Here is a 17163-nt window from a genome sequence, read left to right as displayed (position 1 = left end):
TCAAACTTGGATTCAATTCTTGGTATTAACACAAACCCCTTGTGTTTTCTTTTTTGTACGCAGCTAAATGGCAATGGTCAGAGCTGTCCCTTACAAAGCAGAGGCTTTGTGCTTCTAACTATTGCTAACAGAGAAGAGGTCCTGAGTCACCATCTTTATAGTCTCTGGATTTGCACAAGTGTTTATTTACTGTCTTGCACTTATGCACATCTTAGGAAATATGGGCTACTACAGGAGCCCCAATATAACTAAAAACTAGCATAGTTAGCAGCTCTAAAACACATTAGTACTACGCAGTAAGCAAAAAAGCCCTGAGGGATTTTTCTAATAAGCTTTGAAGTCTGATAGACTGTCTTACTTAACCAACAGAAAACATCTTGAAAACATCTTGAAAAAAATTAAAAGTCTGCTACAGATAAGGGAGATCATTATCCTTTCCTGCCGCATTCCTTGTTACTCTTATCCAACCACAGACCCATTCTGCTCCCACACTCTGTCTTGCAGCTCAGCCACCAGACAGTCTGAATTCCAGGAAGGAAGCACAGTTGTTCTCAAGCTAAGTGCATGTTAAATCCCACCTACTTGCAAGGCTAGCAACAAGGAGAAAAAATTCAGGGACCTCCTAGTGCAATGACCCAAAGTGAAATTCCACTCTCCTGTCTCTGAAATCCCCTCGCTCTCTCTCTTGCTTCTTTTTTTCTCCTCTTCTAAAAAATACTGGTTATTTGCTTCACTGCAAACGTCTCCTCCTTCTAAGTAAAATATTAGAATTAAGGGTCTACACATGCTTAACAACTGCTCTACTCTGTCAGTATGCAAAGGTTTTATGATCAGTAATTCAAATGTGCTACCAGTGCCCCAATCTGTCCCGCATGAGAGGAGGCCTTAAGTTTAGAAACTTCCTGTCACTGTAATAGTTTGAAGAGCTCATATAAGTTTGACAGGTTAAATAGCATAGTCCTATTCTGTCCTCACCCTAAATACTCTTTTACTGTGTGCTAAAAGACTGCAACTAAAAAACAAGACCAAAAACCCCCCAAGAATAGAAAACCCCAGGGTGAGTACTTGCAAATTCCAGTACACAGGGATAAACAAGCATCTTCACCGGAGTATTATGCACAGATAGAGGTCAATACCAACTTCACACAGACAGAAGCGCAGGCATACATAAAAAGCCTAATGCCCTTGTATTCTACCTGCCAAGGAGTGAACACAATCACTGATGTACATTACACAATATTCTGCACTGTAGAATATTGCATCCCACTTTCCATGTAAATAGGTAACATTTCCCTATAACGTTCTATATAACAAGACCTTGTTATTTACTGGTTAGTCAGTTTTCTACTTAGGTGAATCAGCCTATGACAATTTGCAACTAAGATGAAACCAAGATTTATCTGTCAGGCCTGTCATCTTTTCTTACACGAGATAGCTCCAAGCAGAACCATAAGGGTAGTGATTGTGAGCTAATCACGTACTCCAGGGAGTTGTAATTCTTGAATACACTTCACACTTCCTGAGCTTCAACTTCAACAGCTGTAATTAGTTTGCAATAATCAGACCTTGGCAATGCTTATCCCTTAAGTCTGCCATATCTAAACATGCCAAAACCAGAAGTCACTTAGAACTCTAGTCACAGGATATTAGTGTCTGCCCCAATATTGTTTACCTCTTCTGCAGTAAAAGCATAGGGGTTTGACTTCATAACAGCTCAGACTGTTCAAAACCCCAAGAACTGGTTTTACAACTTTCATGTGAAATAGAACGAGCCTGTTTTCGTGTGGGCCCCTTGAAGCATGCTGGCAAGTTGAACATTTTGGAGGATTTTTCCTTCTTTTTAACTTCTGGACTAAAGCAGTTTTAATTGCTACACACAAGCAGTTTTAATTGCTTCACACAGTAAAAACCACCTACACGATGAAAAGAGCGTTCCCCACTCCCCTTCCTTCCGTCAGAACACTTCCCTGCAGTTAGCTCTCATTGGCGCACCACCACAATCAAAAAGCAGAAGCTGTAACAGTTTTCAACAAAACAGATTTGCCTAAATAGACATTCATAAAGACTGGGTAACTGAACACCTACAAAAGAATATTCTTTAATTATTTGTGTTATTAGCTAGTAGCCTCCGTCTGAGCTAAACAGCCCTCTCCAGATCATGGCAAGTAATGTCCTCACAAAATATAAGCCTTGAATCCAGCCCAGGAAATTCAAGATGCTTTCGCAATTACTTGCTTCTAGACTTTTTTCTGATATCAAGATCTTTCATTCAAAAATACTTTAGACATATATGTTCAATGTTCAAGTCTTCAAGATAGTGTCACAAGTGAATAATCAGTGAAATTAATCTATAACAGAAAAAGAAGGGAGAAAGTAAAAGGATTTTCATTCAGCTGTTGGGAGTAGGAGATAAAAATAATAACGCGCAAAGTGTCCATTAACAAAAACTCTGTTCACTTTCTTCTGAGTGAGCAGAAGGCTCAAGGCTCTAGGCCTAGACTTGACTTTCAGAGAAGGGTGCCTACATGTTTCTAGATGTAGACAAGCACACAAATGGAAGCATATCAGAGAGATTTTTGCCGATGAAATTCCTCAGAAGTCAGGTAAATGATATTCCAGTTGTTGGTTCAGTGAGTCCATGAGATCTTTGTATTCCGCTTATAGAAGTTTCTCCTGTTTATTACAAAATAAAATTATTGCCCATAAGAATTTGGATTTGAATTAGCATCGTCTGACTGACAAACAAAACATTCAGAGGGAAGTGATTTTGAAGAGACCAGATATGTCATCTTATTATACTAATATAGGCAAAGGCTTTAGAGTAGAGAATGGCCATCACAGTTGCTAATAGTGGCTGGTACAGTTGCTAATGACTAGAAAGGGCAAATTAAGAATATGAAAATAAAAAACTGTCTTTAAATTTTCTCATTTGAACATCTGCGAAATAAGAACTATCAACTCTTTTTCCTTGTAGCAGACTTCAAATATATTTTGTCTTTGTAAATCTGTTTGCATTCTTGATGTATTCTTTAGAAAACAACAGTGCATTAAAAATGGGAGACGATGATGATTTAATGCCTTTTGAAAGAGATGTCCATAAAGATAAGTGTACAAATAGCTAATTTATATGTGTGAAATGCTGATGAAGGATTTCATTATTCATGAACAAATAACCTCTTCTTTCCATCTGGCATCATTTTATTGTGTCCAACAACACTTTCCTTTAACAACTTAAATTCATGCTTGCTTATGCACTGCTTTCATCCACCTATGTGAATTTTAAACTATTGGTCGATATAAAGACATCATGACAGCCTGGCAGAAAAGTGAGATGAGTTAGATATAGTTGAACAATTTGCAAAGTGGCATAGAATATAACTTCAAAATAGCCCAGCAGACTATCAATAGCTCTTAACATCAGCCACTTTTTCAGCTGTTGGATTACAGACCCAAACTCCTCATTCTCAGATCTCCAGTTAGAGAGAGACCTGGACCTTGGGATATCACAAATCAGATAGGATGAAGAACTTGAGATCTTAACCACACCATATTTTTATTTCTCAATATAACGACATTTGTCCAGCTTTGCAAAGACATTTATTTCATACCTGTTGTAGAGATGGAAATGCCCTACATATTCATCTTTATTATTTATGTTTTATTCATCATTACCTAACCAAACTTTATGGTACTCACTGCACACATTTTGCTGGGTTTACTGATTCCATATACTACTCTAAAGATTACCATATATAATATAAAAACCATTTCCAAACACATCCTCATCCTTTTCTCTATGAAGTGGATTTCATAGGTATCAAATACTATTAAGTAACAATGGATGGTTAGGTTTCCATCATAAAATAAAATTCCTTGCCTTAGACCTCAGTTTTGTCATTTTCAAAATAACCTAATATATAATAATTACACATATAATTGCAAACAAAATACAAACTTAGTTGAAACAAGCTAAAATATAACAGTTTATCGAGTCATTCAAGAAAATCAGAAAAAGACCAAAAAGTGAACACCCCGATAAAGCCTTTCTTAGTAGTTTGAATTTGACCTCTTCAAGAAACACCAGACCCCTTGGACCCCTGGAACAACAGCCCTTGTTGTGGATACTGAGTAGGGGGGATTCTAAGGCATTTTTGATGACATCATCTTAACAATGATTCAGGATGAGAACAATACAGAGAGACATCTTTTCTTAGTATATTCTGTGCTCTAGTAGTTTTGGTCAAACAGGAGCAAATAGTCTTTGAATTAAATATGCACACTAACGTATTACATGATTTTTCATTATGCTTTGCTTTTAAGAAAATAAAGAAGCACTAGACAAGAAGAAATAATCACTGGAGATCTTAAATTAAGTCACACTTCTGAGAGCAGAAAACAATGAAAGGAGCTATAATCTGATTATAACTAATTCAACACAGTTAAAGATGGAAATTTTCTCTGTAAAAATAGCTCTCTATGTCATCTAAATTAACAGTCTCTCACCTTGAAGCAGAAACTAGAATTTCCTCACATTCCAACATTGTAGAACAAGATGAAATTGAAAGACATTACTACCTCTAAATAGAAATTGTTTGTATTTACCTATCTTGGTTAACATTTTTCAGTTTCTCTGATAAGAACCTTATTAAATTGACCTTATTCATGTCCAATATACCAAAACATTTTTTTCATGGCTTTTATGAATGCCATGTGTTCTCTTAAGACAATCACAACCAGTCATACATTTTCTCCCTTCAAATCTTTCTGGGGTGACCCATCTGATCTTTCCACTCCCTGCAATGATGGCAAGTCTGTCTGAGCAGGCACAGGTGCTTAGTCATTGCCTGGTCTGTTCAAAAACTCCTTTGCAGTCCTCTTGCAGATTTAAATTATCCCAACAGTTTAAACAGCCACTCCTAAATACCATTGGGTATTCCAAGAGCATGTTCCACTTGGCAATATTCTTCCTCTCTCAGTCATCACTGAATTCGATGAAAACATTACAATCACTTGTAGTGATTGGTGCTATTATATTCTGTGTAGCTACATATAACCTAATTACATGAATATTTATTATCTCAAGTGTGACCTTTCTGTTGCTTATTTCAAGCAGAGTCATTTTGAATAGCTGCTGGTCCTCTACAGGTATTTTATTATACACAGAATGTTCTTATACCCACAACTAGCCTGTGACCAAAACTAAAAGACAGCTAAATGTAAATGCCTTTTTTTTTTGAATGAGAACGAAAATGGTGTAATTTCTTCAGATTACTTACACATAGCAAAAAAACAGCTAAAAAATTCAAGAACATCAGAAGGTTATGTGTTCTCCCCATGGAAGATATGGGGGAAACAAACCCTAATTATTACAGTTCACATTCTAGGCATAAAGCCTGCACAATATAACTGATAGATAACAAGTCAGCTCTAAAATTTAAGAGAAAAACCAAGAGCATCAGATGCTTATTCGTTATATTTTTCTTAAAAATGAAGTACAACAATTACAGGAGTATTCCAAAATTACTTATTTTACAAAATTAAAACTCTACATAAAATAACAGTAAGCTATTTACCCCAAAAATAATATATTTTTTGCCTATTGAAATTCTAATTTTAGTGTATCATAAAAAGCTAAAAAAACCACAGAAATAATTTCTTTGCTAAAAGTTATTAATAAAATAAATAGTAAAATATGTAAATGTGGATAGATCCCTTTTTTTGGTTATGTTTATTTAGTAAAGACCTGCATCAGACCAGTTGGGTAGCACGACAAGTTATGTTTACAGAAAAGACTTCTTATTCAAAAATATCCCCTTTGAATGGAAAACAAAACAAACACACAAAACTAGTGGTAGTTAACAGGCAGTATCTGGGTTTGACTTTCATCAAGTAAAATGGAATAAAGAATCTGTCCACACAACAGTCCACCACTGGACACATATAACAGTGATCCAGGCTTACTGATGTGAAGAAGAAATTTTCATGTGAAGAAGTACAACATATCACTTCTACACTGAACTGAAAATAATCACTTTAGAAAGGACAAGGTCCTCATCTGATGTAATGGTGTTTCTACTGATCACTTTAATTTTTCCTTGAGTCTAATCACATCAACTCTATTACCAAAAAAAAAAAAAAAAAAAGGGAAGTGGAAAGGAGGATGGAGAGGTGAATGAATGGCTTGCTTTGACTTTGTGATGTACACAAAATGATGAAATTTCCATGTCAAGATATTTATATATGAAGATTACAACCAGTCTATACCACAGTCCAAAAGAGAGGAAGAGAGATGAGCAAAGGTTAATTCTCTGTGCTATCAGAAAGCACCAGCTTTGGAAGAGCAGGGCCTGCAAAGCACAAAGCTTCTATAACTTTGAAATATCTATGTACCACAGTGCACAGTAAGACAGAGTCATCTATTTGTAAAACCTGCATCCACAGTTGATGACATATGACAAATGTTTCCTGTCTATATATGCAGAAAGATAAAGCAAAGAAAGGATCACATAATATAGTAATTCCAAATTTGCAAATGGTCTATGCAAACTAATTATTGCAGTAGGAGCCCTGGACACAGGAGAAAAGATGGATCAGCACAAATGAAAGTACAAATGAAAGTACAAATGAAAGTACAAATGAAAGTACAAATGAAAGTACAAATGAAAGTACAAATGAAAGTACAAATGAAAGTACAAATGAAAGTACAAATGAAAGTACAAATGAAAGTACAAATGAAAGTACAAATGAAAGTACAAATGAAAGTACAAATGAAAGTACAAATGAAAGTACAAATGAAAGTACAATACAATTTCACAGCACAAATGAAAGTACTAATACAATTTTTTCCTTTAGCAGAATCATTGGATACAATTATTGAAGTAGATAGTGGGATGCCTTATTAGGCATCTATAGATGATATACCTCTAGATGATAATATATTGCATACTTCCCCACAGGTACAGAAGAGTTGGGCATATCTGAAAACGTGTGAATTTCACTTCAGTGTAAGCTCAATGAAAATGCAAAGAAAAGTGTAAGAGGAGCAATAGCCCTTCTAGTCAGCCTCCTTCTATTCCTGTGGTCTCTTCTCAGAAGTAAAATAACTCCCTGTGCATCCGATTGTGCAGAAATACAGCTTCCTGGGGAATCCTACCACAAGGCTTTTCCTCTTCACTTCTAAGCATTTCAGATTGAGCTGAGCCACAGGTATATGGAGCAGACACATCTTTAACTCTGATGTCCTGATGGTCCTTATAGGAACAGAGCTATGCAGGAGGTGCAGTGTGAGAAGGATGGGGTCTGCTGTGCTGCCAGGTTCACAATTCTGTGAAAAAGGAGCTGAACAGTCACCCTCTCTCTACGTCCCTATTTTTCACTAGATTGCTCTGATGCCATCACAGTCAGACTGTGCCAATTTCTGTGAACCCCCATTAAAAGGGGGTTAGGTGACAGATTAAACCAGAAATACCTGCATGTCTTCTCTTCCCTTAACCCTAACTGTACAAAAACTCAGTGTTTCGTGACATGACTCATGTGGGTGAAAAAAGAAAGGATTTGGAAATTATTAGAGGCTTCCCTTCCTTCCTTTGCACCTTGCAGAGTACAAATTTGCACTTTCCATGCTCTTCTCAACCCTCTCCTCTTTTAGCCTTTCTATAAAGGATAGAAAGCAATGGGACACAGCATATTCCACTCACTCATTACTAAAGATTTTGTCAGTCACAAGTCACATCCCAGTACAAATTTCGAATATGTTCTTTTGGCACATATTGAAAAAGATCCCTATTAACATCTCTTGAGTAGTTACTATCTTTACATTTTCCTTTGTCGCGACACAGACATGATGCAAATTTCTACTCCCTTTTGGTATTTGTCTGCTGGGCACATTCAGACTGCCTGGGCAATGACCCTTTAGCGAAGTGACTCACAGCTTTAAAGGTAAAATGCAATTTCATTATTTTTGGTGCTGTGAGTAAAAATGCACAGAATTCAGCAAAAGGTATACAGATGTGTACTGGAAGACAACAAAAGCTCTGCACTCTGTTCAACCAGTTAAACTTTAACAGAATCACAGAATATGCCAAGTTGGAAGGGATCCACAAGGATCATTGAGTCAACCCTTAGACCCGCACAGGATCATCCCCAAGAGTCACAGCATGTGCGCAAGACTATTGTAGAAACAATTGATGAACTGCCAGGTTTGGGGCTGTGGCCACTTCCCTGGGGAGCATGCTCCAGTGCCCAGCCACTCCTCTGGGTGAAGAACCTTTTTCTAATATCTAACCTAACATCTTTAGTCCTTTAGACCCATAACCACTATTTCCTGAACCTTTTTCTTATTTCCTTGTCAGGTTCAGAGTGATTTGTTTCAACGCTCTTCCTTGTAGCTGTACAAGACAGATTTAAACTGACTAGCACATGATTCCTTCTATCCATAGTGTCTTTATATTCTTCAGTTCATTTTCATTTCCCTATCATACTTATTTCCTTTATTTCTTTGTTCCTCTTTAGACAGGCAGAAGTGAGTAGTATTTACTTTACTTGCTTATATAACTGATTTCCTCAGCTATCCAAACAGTGCCAAGATTATGATATTCTTTAGTAGACAGATATTTTGCTGGTCAGTACCTATAAAAACATTATCAGTCTCTCTTTTCCTTGTTTTCTTATCACTTGCTGACCATGGATTTGTTACTCTTTTTCCACCAGTGACTGCAGTAGCACTTTACTGTGATATTTTACCATGAACATTAATAAGACACGTGGTACCATGAACACTTGTGGCTTCCTGCACCTGTGTTGCTTCTTATTAGCTTTAATGGTAGTTCACTATGATGAAAAATTATCTAAGAACACAACTCCAAGATCCAGAGGAAATGCAATTCTGCTGTGTCAAATTCTTTCCAGTAACAGTGTGGTACTGGTGTGATATTAGTGTGATAATAACATATGTGGGAAACTAGGATGGGTTGTCACAGAGCCCCAAGTGCAACAGGAACAGCCAGACCCAGACTAGCCGTTTGTAACTGTTATTCCCTGCATGCATTACCCAGAACACACACAGCATTAGAATCCTTTTGAGCATCTGAAGATTAATTTCTGCCACTATCACCCACCTGCTTACACTTTAGTGACCGTGAGGAGAAAATCTGCAGTGGCATTGATAAGATCCAAGCCAATATATTAAGACTGCCATTCAGCCTAACCTTTAAAGGTGTGGATTGTAAGCCTTTGAGAAGAGGTTGGACAGAAAAAACTTTAAATATAATGAAACTTTGTGAGGATTTTATAGTTCTTATTCTTCCACCCTCATTTAAAACCTTACTTTTGTAAACCAATTAAGAATCTCCCATCTTCAAGTTCACCCGTTAGGTCTGTTTTTCATCTGTTCCTGTGTTTGTTATTGATTCTGCAGAAAATCAGGTATTATTAATCTGACTCAATAAGAACTCCTTTAGGACCACGGATTGCAAGTTTGGTGCTGGAGCATAGTTCATGTACCTTGAAGAGCATCTGCCTCAGCTCCTCAGCTCAGTGGCTAACAAAACACAGGGGGTCTCTGTGTTACAGAACAGGACCAGATGAAACAATGGCTGCCAAAGAGCCTGATGGTCCTGGCACCTGAGCTACGCCAGCTATAGAATGAACTGCCTGCCTGGTTTCTTCCTGCTTTCACTAGAACATGCCGTTGTGAGCATTAAAAGGGTAGCGCGATTCAGGCTCCTCAAAGCCTCAATGTTTTGGCCCTCTGCCCACATTATCCTCAAGACAGTCACTACATATCTGTGGAAAGAAATGAAATTACTAATTTCAAATCGCTTACCTTAGCAAGACTGCAAAATCCTCACTGTAAATTGAATTCTTTCCATTTGCTACATTTTTCAGGAGGGCTCTGTGTTTGGGTTCTAATTAACAATATCGTTATTCAGAAAACAAATATCAAACCTCTCTTTCCATGTGGTCTCAGACCTTTCTCTTGTGTGATTCTGGGCAGCAGTCTTTGTGTCTCCCCAGGGTTACAACCCTGTTCTTGTATGTGGCCTTAACATCTTGAGAAGGGAAAGGATAAGAACTATGGGAGCAGCATCAAGCAAACCTGCTCAGAAAGAAAAAGGAAATTGTAAAAAAAGAAAAAAAAATAAAGAAAAGAAAGAAAAAACATGCAAAATGCAAAGCTTACAAATCCCTTGTACAAACAAATAAATAAATTAAATAGTACTAATGGATGAGTGACTAAAAGACAAAAGCTTATCAGCCTCAGTTGCATCAGGAACTTACAATTTCACACTCTGACACCTCACATTACTGAAAGAAAAGATACAGACTTGTGCATTAATCAGAAGAAAGTTAAACATAAATGTTTCCCCCATTTCCACCTGCAATTTGTTATTTGAAAAAAATATACTGAGAACAGTAGGAACTGGCATTAAAATAGAGATAGAATGACATCTGCTGTTAGGAACTGGCTTGTTTCACTGCTGAAAATGTTTTGGATTTTTCTTCCTTTCCTCAAAGTATTTTAAAGCGAGGCTTTTGTTAGTAGTCATGGGGTTTAGCTATTGGACAAGGAATAAGCAATAGAGCAATAAGTTCCCCAGATGAAAGTCTTCTCTGTAAAATTTTAAATAATTATCTACCAAATTAAAAACAACTACAGAAACAGTTTAATATGTTTCAGATATCCAATATTAATGCTAGGAAATAAATAGATACTCTGTTTCAGAACTACCAGCAACTGAAAAAAAAACAGTGCAATTTTGCACTGGATGCAGGTTTCCATAGTATATTTAACAAGAATACTGACAAATTAGAACTATGATAATTAGAACTAAGTCTCTTATTGAAAAATTACTTAAGCAGCTGAATTTTACAGTGCAGCATCACTTCATAAAGTGATAATCATTATCTTTTTCTCTGGATTAACTTAATGCATTACTGTTCATTTTCTTTATGTAAACTTCCCAGCTCCTTTTTTTAGTGATTCCGTATATTTTCACGTAAACAAGACATAATATTCCAAGTTTTTTTGCTCCTACTGCTTTTTTTTAACCAACCTAGAACAAACGTCAGTGATGTAAAAATCTGAGAACGTCCTGAGATTTTGTCACAGAAACATCTCAGTCTTAAACGAACATTGTTCTCTGCACTATACATGTCTTCTGCTCTCTCCCCTTATGGATCTTCTCAGTATGTATGGTCCTTTCCTCTGTTAGCAGTGATACTCTGCGGCTGATTCTGCCACTACAAACACATCGATCTTGCTCACTTTCTATCTGCAAAAGGAATAGTCACTCAGTTTATATCAGAACCACATATTAGCTATTCAAGAGTACAATTTGCTGAGGTTCTGTATTAGAGTCTTTCCTACATTTTAAATGGACTGTCTCTTCTATTTCAATGTATATGTGTTTCACAGGCCTGATCCGGTATGTGGATTCTCCAAGCTGCGTATTAAATTTACAAGGAAATATTTTTGTCCTGTGCTGCTGTTTCAGATCTTAATAAAATTTTTATTGCATAATTGACTCTTTTCAACATCTCTATTTACAGGTCCACATAAAAACGTAAAAACATAAATCTTTTGTTACGTAAATAAAGTCTTTAAGATGAAAATTAGGAGGGTTGAAGCTATGTCTGACTTCATACATCACAAGGATTAATTTTTTCTATAGTTAACTATTTCTATTGAGTATTTTGAAATAGAGATAGAAGATGTAAGGGTAAAATACAATAGGTTTACAGGAATATAATACGACATAATAGGATGTTCCATTAACTCTTAATGATTAAAGCCATTGTAACTTAATAATTTCTAGTTTTAAATAAGTATTTCTGATGCTCTTATGGAAACAGACCAACAACAATAGACAGATTTACTGAAAATTTACCTTATGCTTTTTATTTCATAAAATCATCTCTTCCAGTAACCTGCCTACTATTTTCTCTCAAAATTGATTTCTATATTCCAAAAATAAGGGATATGTTAGGATAACTGCCATGTGGTCATTCATTGACTGTGCCAATAGATTTGTCAGGAAAAGTTTAATGTAGTTAAGGGTAGAAGCATTTTAATGGTTTCCCTATTTAACGGGCTCCAGGCAGGCACAATGTTTTTACAGGAAACCGAGCGACAGTCTAAAAAAATACTTGTTACTTCAGCGAATGCATACTGCCTTCTTTAAAACTGCTCCAATGTAGGTTAAAGTCCCATTTTAGCCCCAAAGAAAAAAGAGATTTTCCCCTCAGCTTAAGTCAAAAACACAATGTCACTGAGTTGAACCTAGGTCCTTGCCTGGCTTTCTGGATGTACCTACAGTTTAAAGTATGAACTACAGCTTGTCAAAAAAAGACCAAATGCCCTCTAACTTTTGGTTAAACCCACTCACCATCTCTGTAAGTCATCATGAGTGAGACTGTAACACCCTTCTCCTATGGAGTGTCTGTGGCCTTTACCCTTTAGCACAGCTAAACACAGGAAAAGGATTTAAAAAACCCCAAACATTTCAGTTCTTACCTTTTCTGGCCAAGACATTCTAAGTGGGTTTCCAGAGTTTGTTCCAAACTTCACACAATGGCTACAGCCGCCACCATGAGCTTAGTTCTCAATTTCATTTTCAGAAAAATCTATAAACTAAAGCAGGATAAAATAAGTTCATTTTCTATGACACAGATATAAAAATATATGAAGAAAGTAATTATAATGCTTTTTGCTTTAAAAATTTATATTTCAAACATAATTTTCCACATGATTTAATAACTTTGCTTATTCTCTTCCTGTTTAGAGATGGCTTCTAAAGGTTGCTTCCAATCCAAATTATTGTATGATTCTATGGGAACTTCCTTGAATGATTTGCAAAGAGAAATTGTTTTATAGAAATAACATTTTAAAGTAAGAGATTAAATTAAATAACACTAGAAAGCTCAGGATATTATAAAGAAAAAATACAGGCTTTCTCAGCGGACTATTCTTCAGTAATTGTTCATTACGTGATTTTCAACAGGGAAACAACATCAAGTCCATTCCTAATGCATGTACTTCTTTGTACTTACAGGACCAACAACGACATTATTATGGATTTATCAGCCAATGCCACACTAAGTGTCATATTAATCCTTGCAGTTTAGAGCACTGTACGGCTTCCTGCTGTTTTTAAAAGTAAAAAATCGCACTAGTTTAATTAAAGTATTCTGATTTCCAGTAGGTAAAATGTATGCAAGTCTCATAATGAACTAAAGTATGACAACTAAACACCATAAGATTTTGAGGGGAATTGTTTGAAATCCTTCTCTGCATCCATGCAGCTCATTGTAGCAAGAACAATGTCTTTTTCTAGGACGGCTACATATCCCCTTTTTTCTCATTAAGGTAGCTCTGAACAGTTGAGGATCCAACCTGGCCTGTGAGCATGCTAATAAATATTGGATTCAGCCTTATGCACCTTCAGATAGAAAGCCAGGAATTAGGAGTGCAAATGCTTTAAACTAGTTAAGGCTGAAAAAAAAAAAATCTCATTCTCTTTTCCATTAAATCTTCTATTTTACTAATAACAAAACCAAAGACATTCAATTAGTAGTAAAAAAAAAAACAAAAACACAAAAGAACCCCAAAAAACCCAACCCAACAAAAAAACACCCATGAGAAATCAGAAGTTCTATTTCCATCAGAACACTGAATAAGTGGAATCCATATTTACTATTATTTATTTACTATTACTTATTTAAGTTTTCAGCATCTTCCCTAGTCACTTGCTTAAAGAATAAAGAATTGCTGAACTAAGCTATGTACATTTTGAGCGTATAAAAAAGCCTGTCACCAAAAGCAAACCACAGATGAGAAATGTGAGGAAAAATGAGATCATAACTTAAACAATAAAATAGATTTCTTTACTTAAGAAGTTATTCTCCCTTCATAATATTCCACTCATAAAAACAAGATTTAAAACACTACTACTGACACTGTCAATGGATACAGGGTAAAAATGTTATATCCAAAGCATTCCTTTTACTGTGACTCAGGTTTATAGAGAAATAAAAAGTCTAATAATCTCTTCCATTAACTCTTTTCTCTATCAAATTTTTAAATACTGTTGAAAATGAAAATTATAACTCTAGTGAACAAAGTCACATTGTGCTACGTTTAGCAGCTGAAGACAGACATTTTACAAGATTTTGGATACTGTGGAGTACCATGGCAAAAAGAAGAACGAGCTTGCTGCATGCATCGCTTGGTTTCACTGCCTGCAAATGAGATCTGTGGTTGTCTGAGCATCAGGACAGCGGGCATCAGTAATAAGGTACAAGATGTTATCCTAAAGAGAATGATCAAAACATCACTGTTCAGGGATAGTGTACTTCCTTGTGACATCTGGGCTAAAATTACATTACCATGGTAGGATATACACTAGATTTGATTTAATATCTTCAAATGCATTTCAGGTAAGCAAGGCTCAAAGTCTCAGAGAGATGATTCTGCCTGGTGTTGCCAAGGTCCCTTTCTTCTTGAGGAACCAGAGCAACCGAAAGAATGATTCCCTTCATTAAGTTCTGCTCTATTTCCTTAGACAAGCTAAGTGCCAACAACAAAAATAATGGCATATGGTAACAATTTTTTAATCTGTATATTTTTGTTCTTTGCTCTTGGCCTCTTGGTTTCTATTTTATTAACTACACACTCTCAGTGAACAGTGATCCATCAGCACTGTTTTAAACTGGTGAAGTAACACTCAAGAGTTACCCAAGATTAAATCAGAACAGCTCCTCATCCAGTCTGTGTTACCTCCTTGTCTTGCCAGCAGTGCAGTTGGACAGATATAAAGATGTATATGGAAATCAAAATAAAAATCACTTTTCAAAATATTAAACCATGGGATGGCAACTGACAAGAGAAATAATGAAATGCTACCTGTGTTGCATTATTCATCAATTTCCCAAATGCACGTACCCAGGCATCCTGCAAATACTTCTTCAGTAAAACTTACAATTCTTTCTTCAGTCCAGGTGACATTCTTAGGGCAAGAGACCACTGCCTCACCGGAAACAGAATGGAAACACTGACACCATTCACATACTGATGAATGCTTCTTCACTCTGCACTGTGACCTGCTGCCCAGTCTCCCAGAGCACGGCGTTGTTGACTGAAACTAGAAAGAAGCCATTAGCAATAACTCAGGCTTAAGAATGCTGCAAATACCATCCACACTAAAACACTGAACAAAGAAATTCTGTAAAACCAATCATTCCCTCCAGCTTAGCCATCACCTAAAACAAGGCCATTTCACCACTCTTCCTGTTTAAAGGTTAGTCTCTGTGCCCTTATTGGTGCAGAAACAGCAACAGTAGCCACAGCTAGCAGTGCTAAACAAGTAGCTTTTTGTAGTTCTCCTGTCCATCTTTGTAAGCTGCTAAAACAGAGCAATAAATGTGCATATAGAATATGCATATGTCATGAAGCCAAGCACAAGAAAAGTACATACATGCAGAAGAAAATTAATGATACCAGGGATATTGAAAAATGTAACCTCAGGTTCACATATTTCCAGTAAGCCTGTCTGGTAGTGTATTACATTTCCCGTCTCAGTAATTAGTGTCCTACAGGCATTTGTTTTACTGCAAAAACTTGCATAAACCATGAAAAGATTAAATGTAATTATCATTATCTCCATCTCTGGGGTAAGGCCTTTTCATAAATAACTATGTTGCAACGTAAAACTGGAGGCTTTATACAGTTGCCCTATCATTCACAATAATGAGCAATATAATAAGCCATAAGCCAAACCTTCACGTGCTTACTAGATAGAGAAGACTAATTAGGACATTTTAACAAAAAATGCCACTAAGCATCATGCTTACTGAGGTAATTAAAGCACTGGTGGTACTGAGGTATACGTTGTCTTCCAAATCTGAAAAAGGCACAATGCTGACAAATTTACATCATCTTTACACCATACGGTCTTCAAATAAATTTACAGGAATTTAATTATGTGTGCCAGACCTTCACGTTAAAGACACTTCAATCTATGCACTCAGTGTCAACAAACCTGAGTTTTTTTCTCACCCTGTTCTCAACAAGATTAACACTGTGCAATTTAAGGTGGGACCTTCAATGTAAAACTACTGTCATCAAGACCTCTGTCAATGTGACAAAGACTCCTTTCTACCTGAAATTCAGGAAGACCTTTCCCTTCACCTGGAAGAGGTTAATGAATAGACTTATTGACAAGATGCAGACTCAGGGCAGACAATGGCATCAACTTCCATCTCCTACTCATTAAATTTTCAGAAGTAATAATTTCAGATGGAATTGACTTTTCCTGTACTTTATGCTTGAAGGAGCTGCCTCCAAATAACTGAAAGCCTGGGTTTGTCATATCTCCCTTTGAAAAGCTAGTTTTTGTTCTAGCATCCCCATAAACAATACACAAACCAGCTGCCCAGGTGGTGTGTTGAGAATACCATTTACCATACTGACAGAATGATACTATTCTCCCATTTCTTCATCTTCCTTTGTCCACCTGCTGACTCTCATCTTCTTCTTCAACTTGAAGGCTACATAACATATCTTCTGTTCTATTTCTAATACTGTATAAAATGTAGGCCATGCCTGTAGCTCATGGGTACTGCTCGTATGCAAATAATGTGCATTAATAATAGTAAAGTCATGGCTGAGGTCAAATCTCTTTGTATATCTTAAGAATATTTCACTGATGGGGAAGATAAATATCCTCATCCATGCTGAAGAACAAAAAGAGAAGGAACTGTTCTATCATTTAATGGTTCACAAGGACTAGTAATAGTTTATAAATCTATACCCAAGAACCCCACCTAAAACATTCTTAACCTTAAGGACTGTTTGTTTGAAGAATTGAAAAGCTTATTAAGAAAAAGTCTACCTAAAAAGTATTTTTTAACTTTTTTAAGATAGACTGTTTATTTCCCAAATATGTTTTTTCTCCAGACCAAGTCACTTGTGAAAAACAGAATTTAAAAAAAATAAATAAAAAAATCTCTTTTGGTAGGCAAATACCCCATTATAAAAACATACTCAATATACATTAGTGATCACATTTTGATTTCTGTAGAAAAGAAATTTCAACATGAAAAAAAGGGTATCTTAGAAGACTTTTCCAAGCATTTTAAGTTTCAGCTTTACTTTTCATTCTGGAT

The 17163-nt window shown here is 36.2% G+C and overlaps 1 long non-coding RNA gene across 1 annotated transcript in view; it reads right to left on the bottom strand.

Annotated features, from left to right (window-relative positions):
• Positions 1-14149: 14149 nt before the first annotated feature.
• Positions 14150-17163, bottom strand: part of LOC113983058 — a 70153-nt gene continuing 67139 nt past the window's right edge. Inside the window, exons 2-3 of the long non-coding RNA XR_005567140.1 lie at positions 14979-15140; positions 14150-14309 (exon numbers count right to left, since the gene is read on the bottom strand). This is a non-coding gene — a long non-coding RNA (uncharacterized LOC113983058). The remainder of the gene's footprint in view (positions 14310-14978; positions 15141-17163) is intronic.

This window comes from Pipra filicauda, unplaced genomic scaffold, assembly GCF_003945595.2.
Source record: "Pipra filicauda isolate LSUMZ 115617 unplaced genomic scaffold, ASM394559v2 scaffold89_size2521313_pilon, whole genome shotgun sequence".
Classification (NCBI taxonomy): Eukaryota; Metazoa; Chordata; class Aves; order Passeriformes; family Pipridae; genus Pipra; species Pipra filicauda.
Note: the sequence above shows the minus strand (reverse complement) of the source record. Positions and strands in the feature narration are given on the sequence as shown.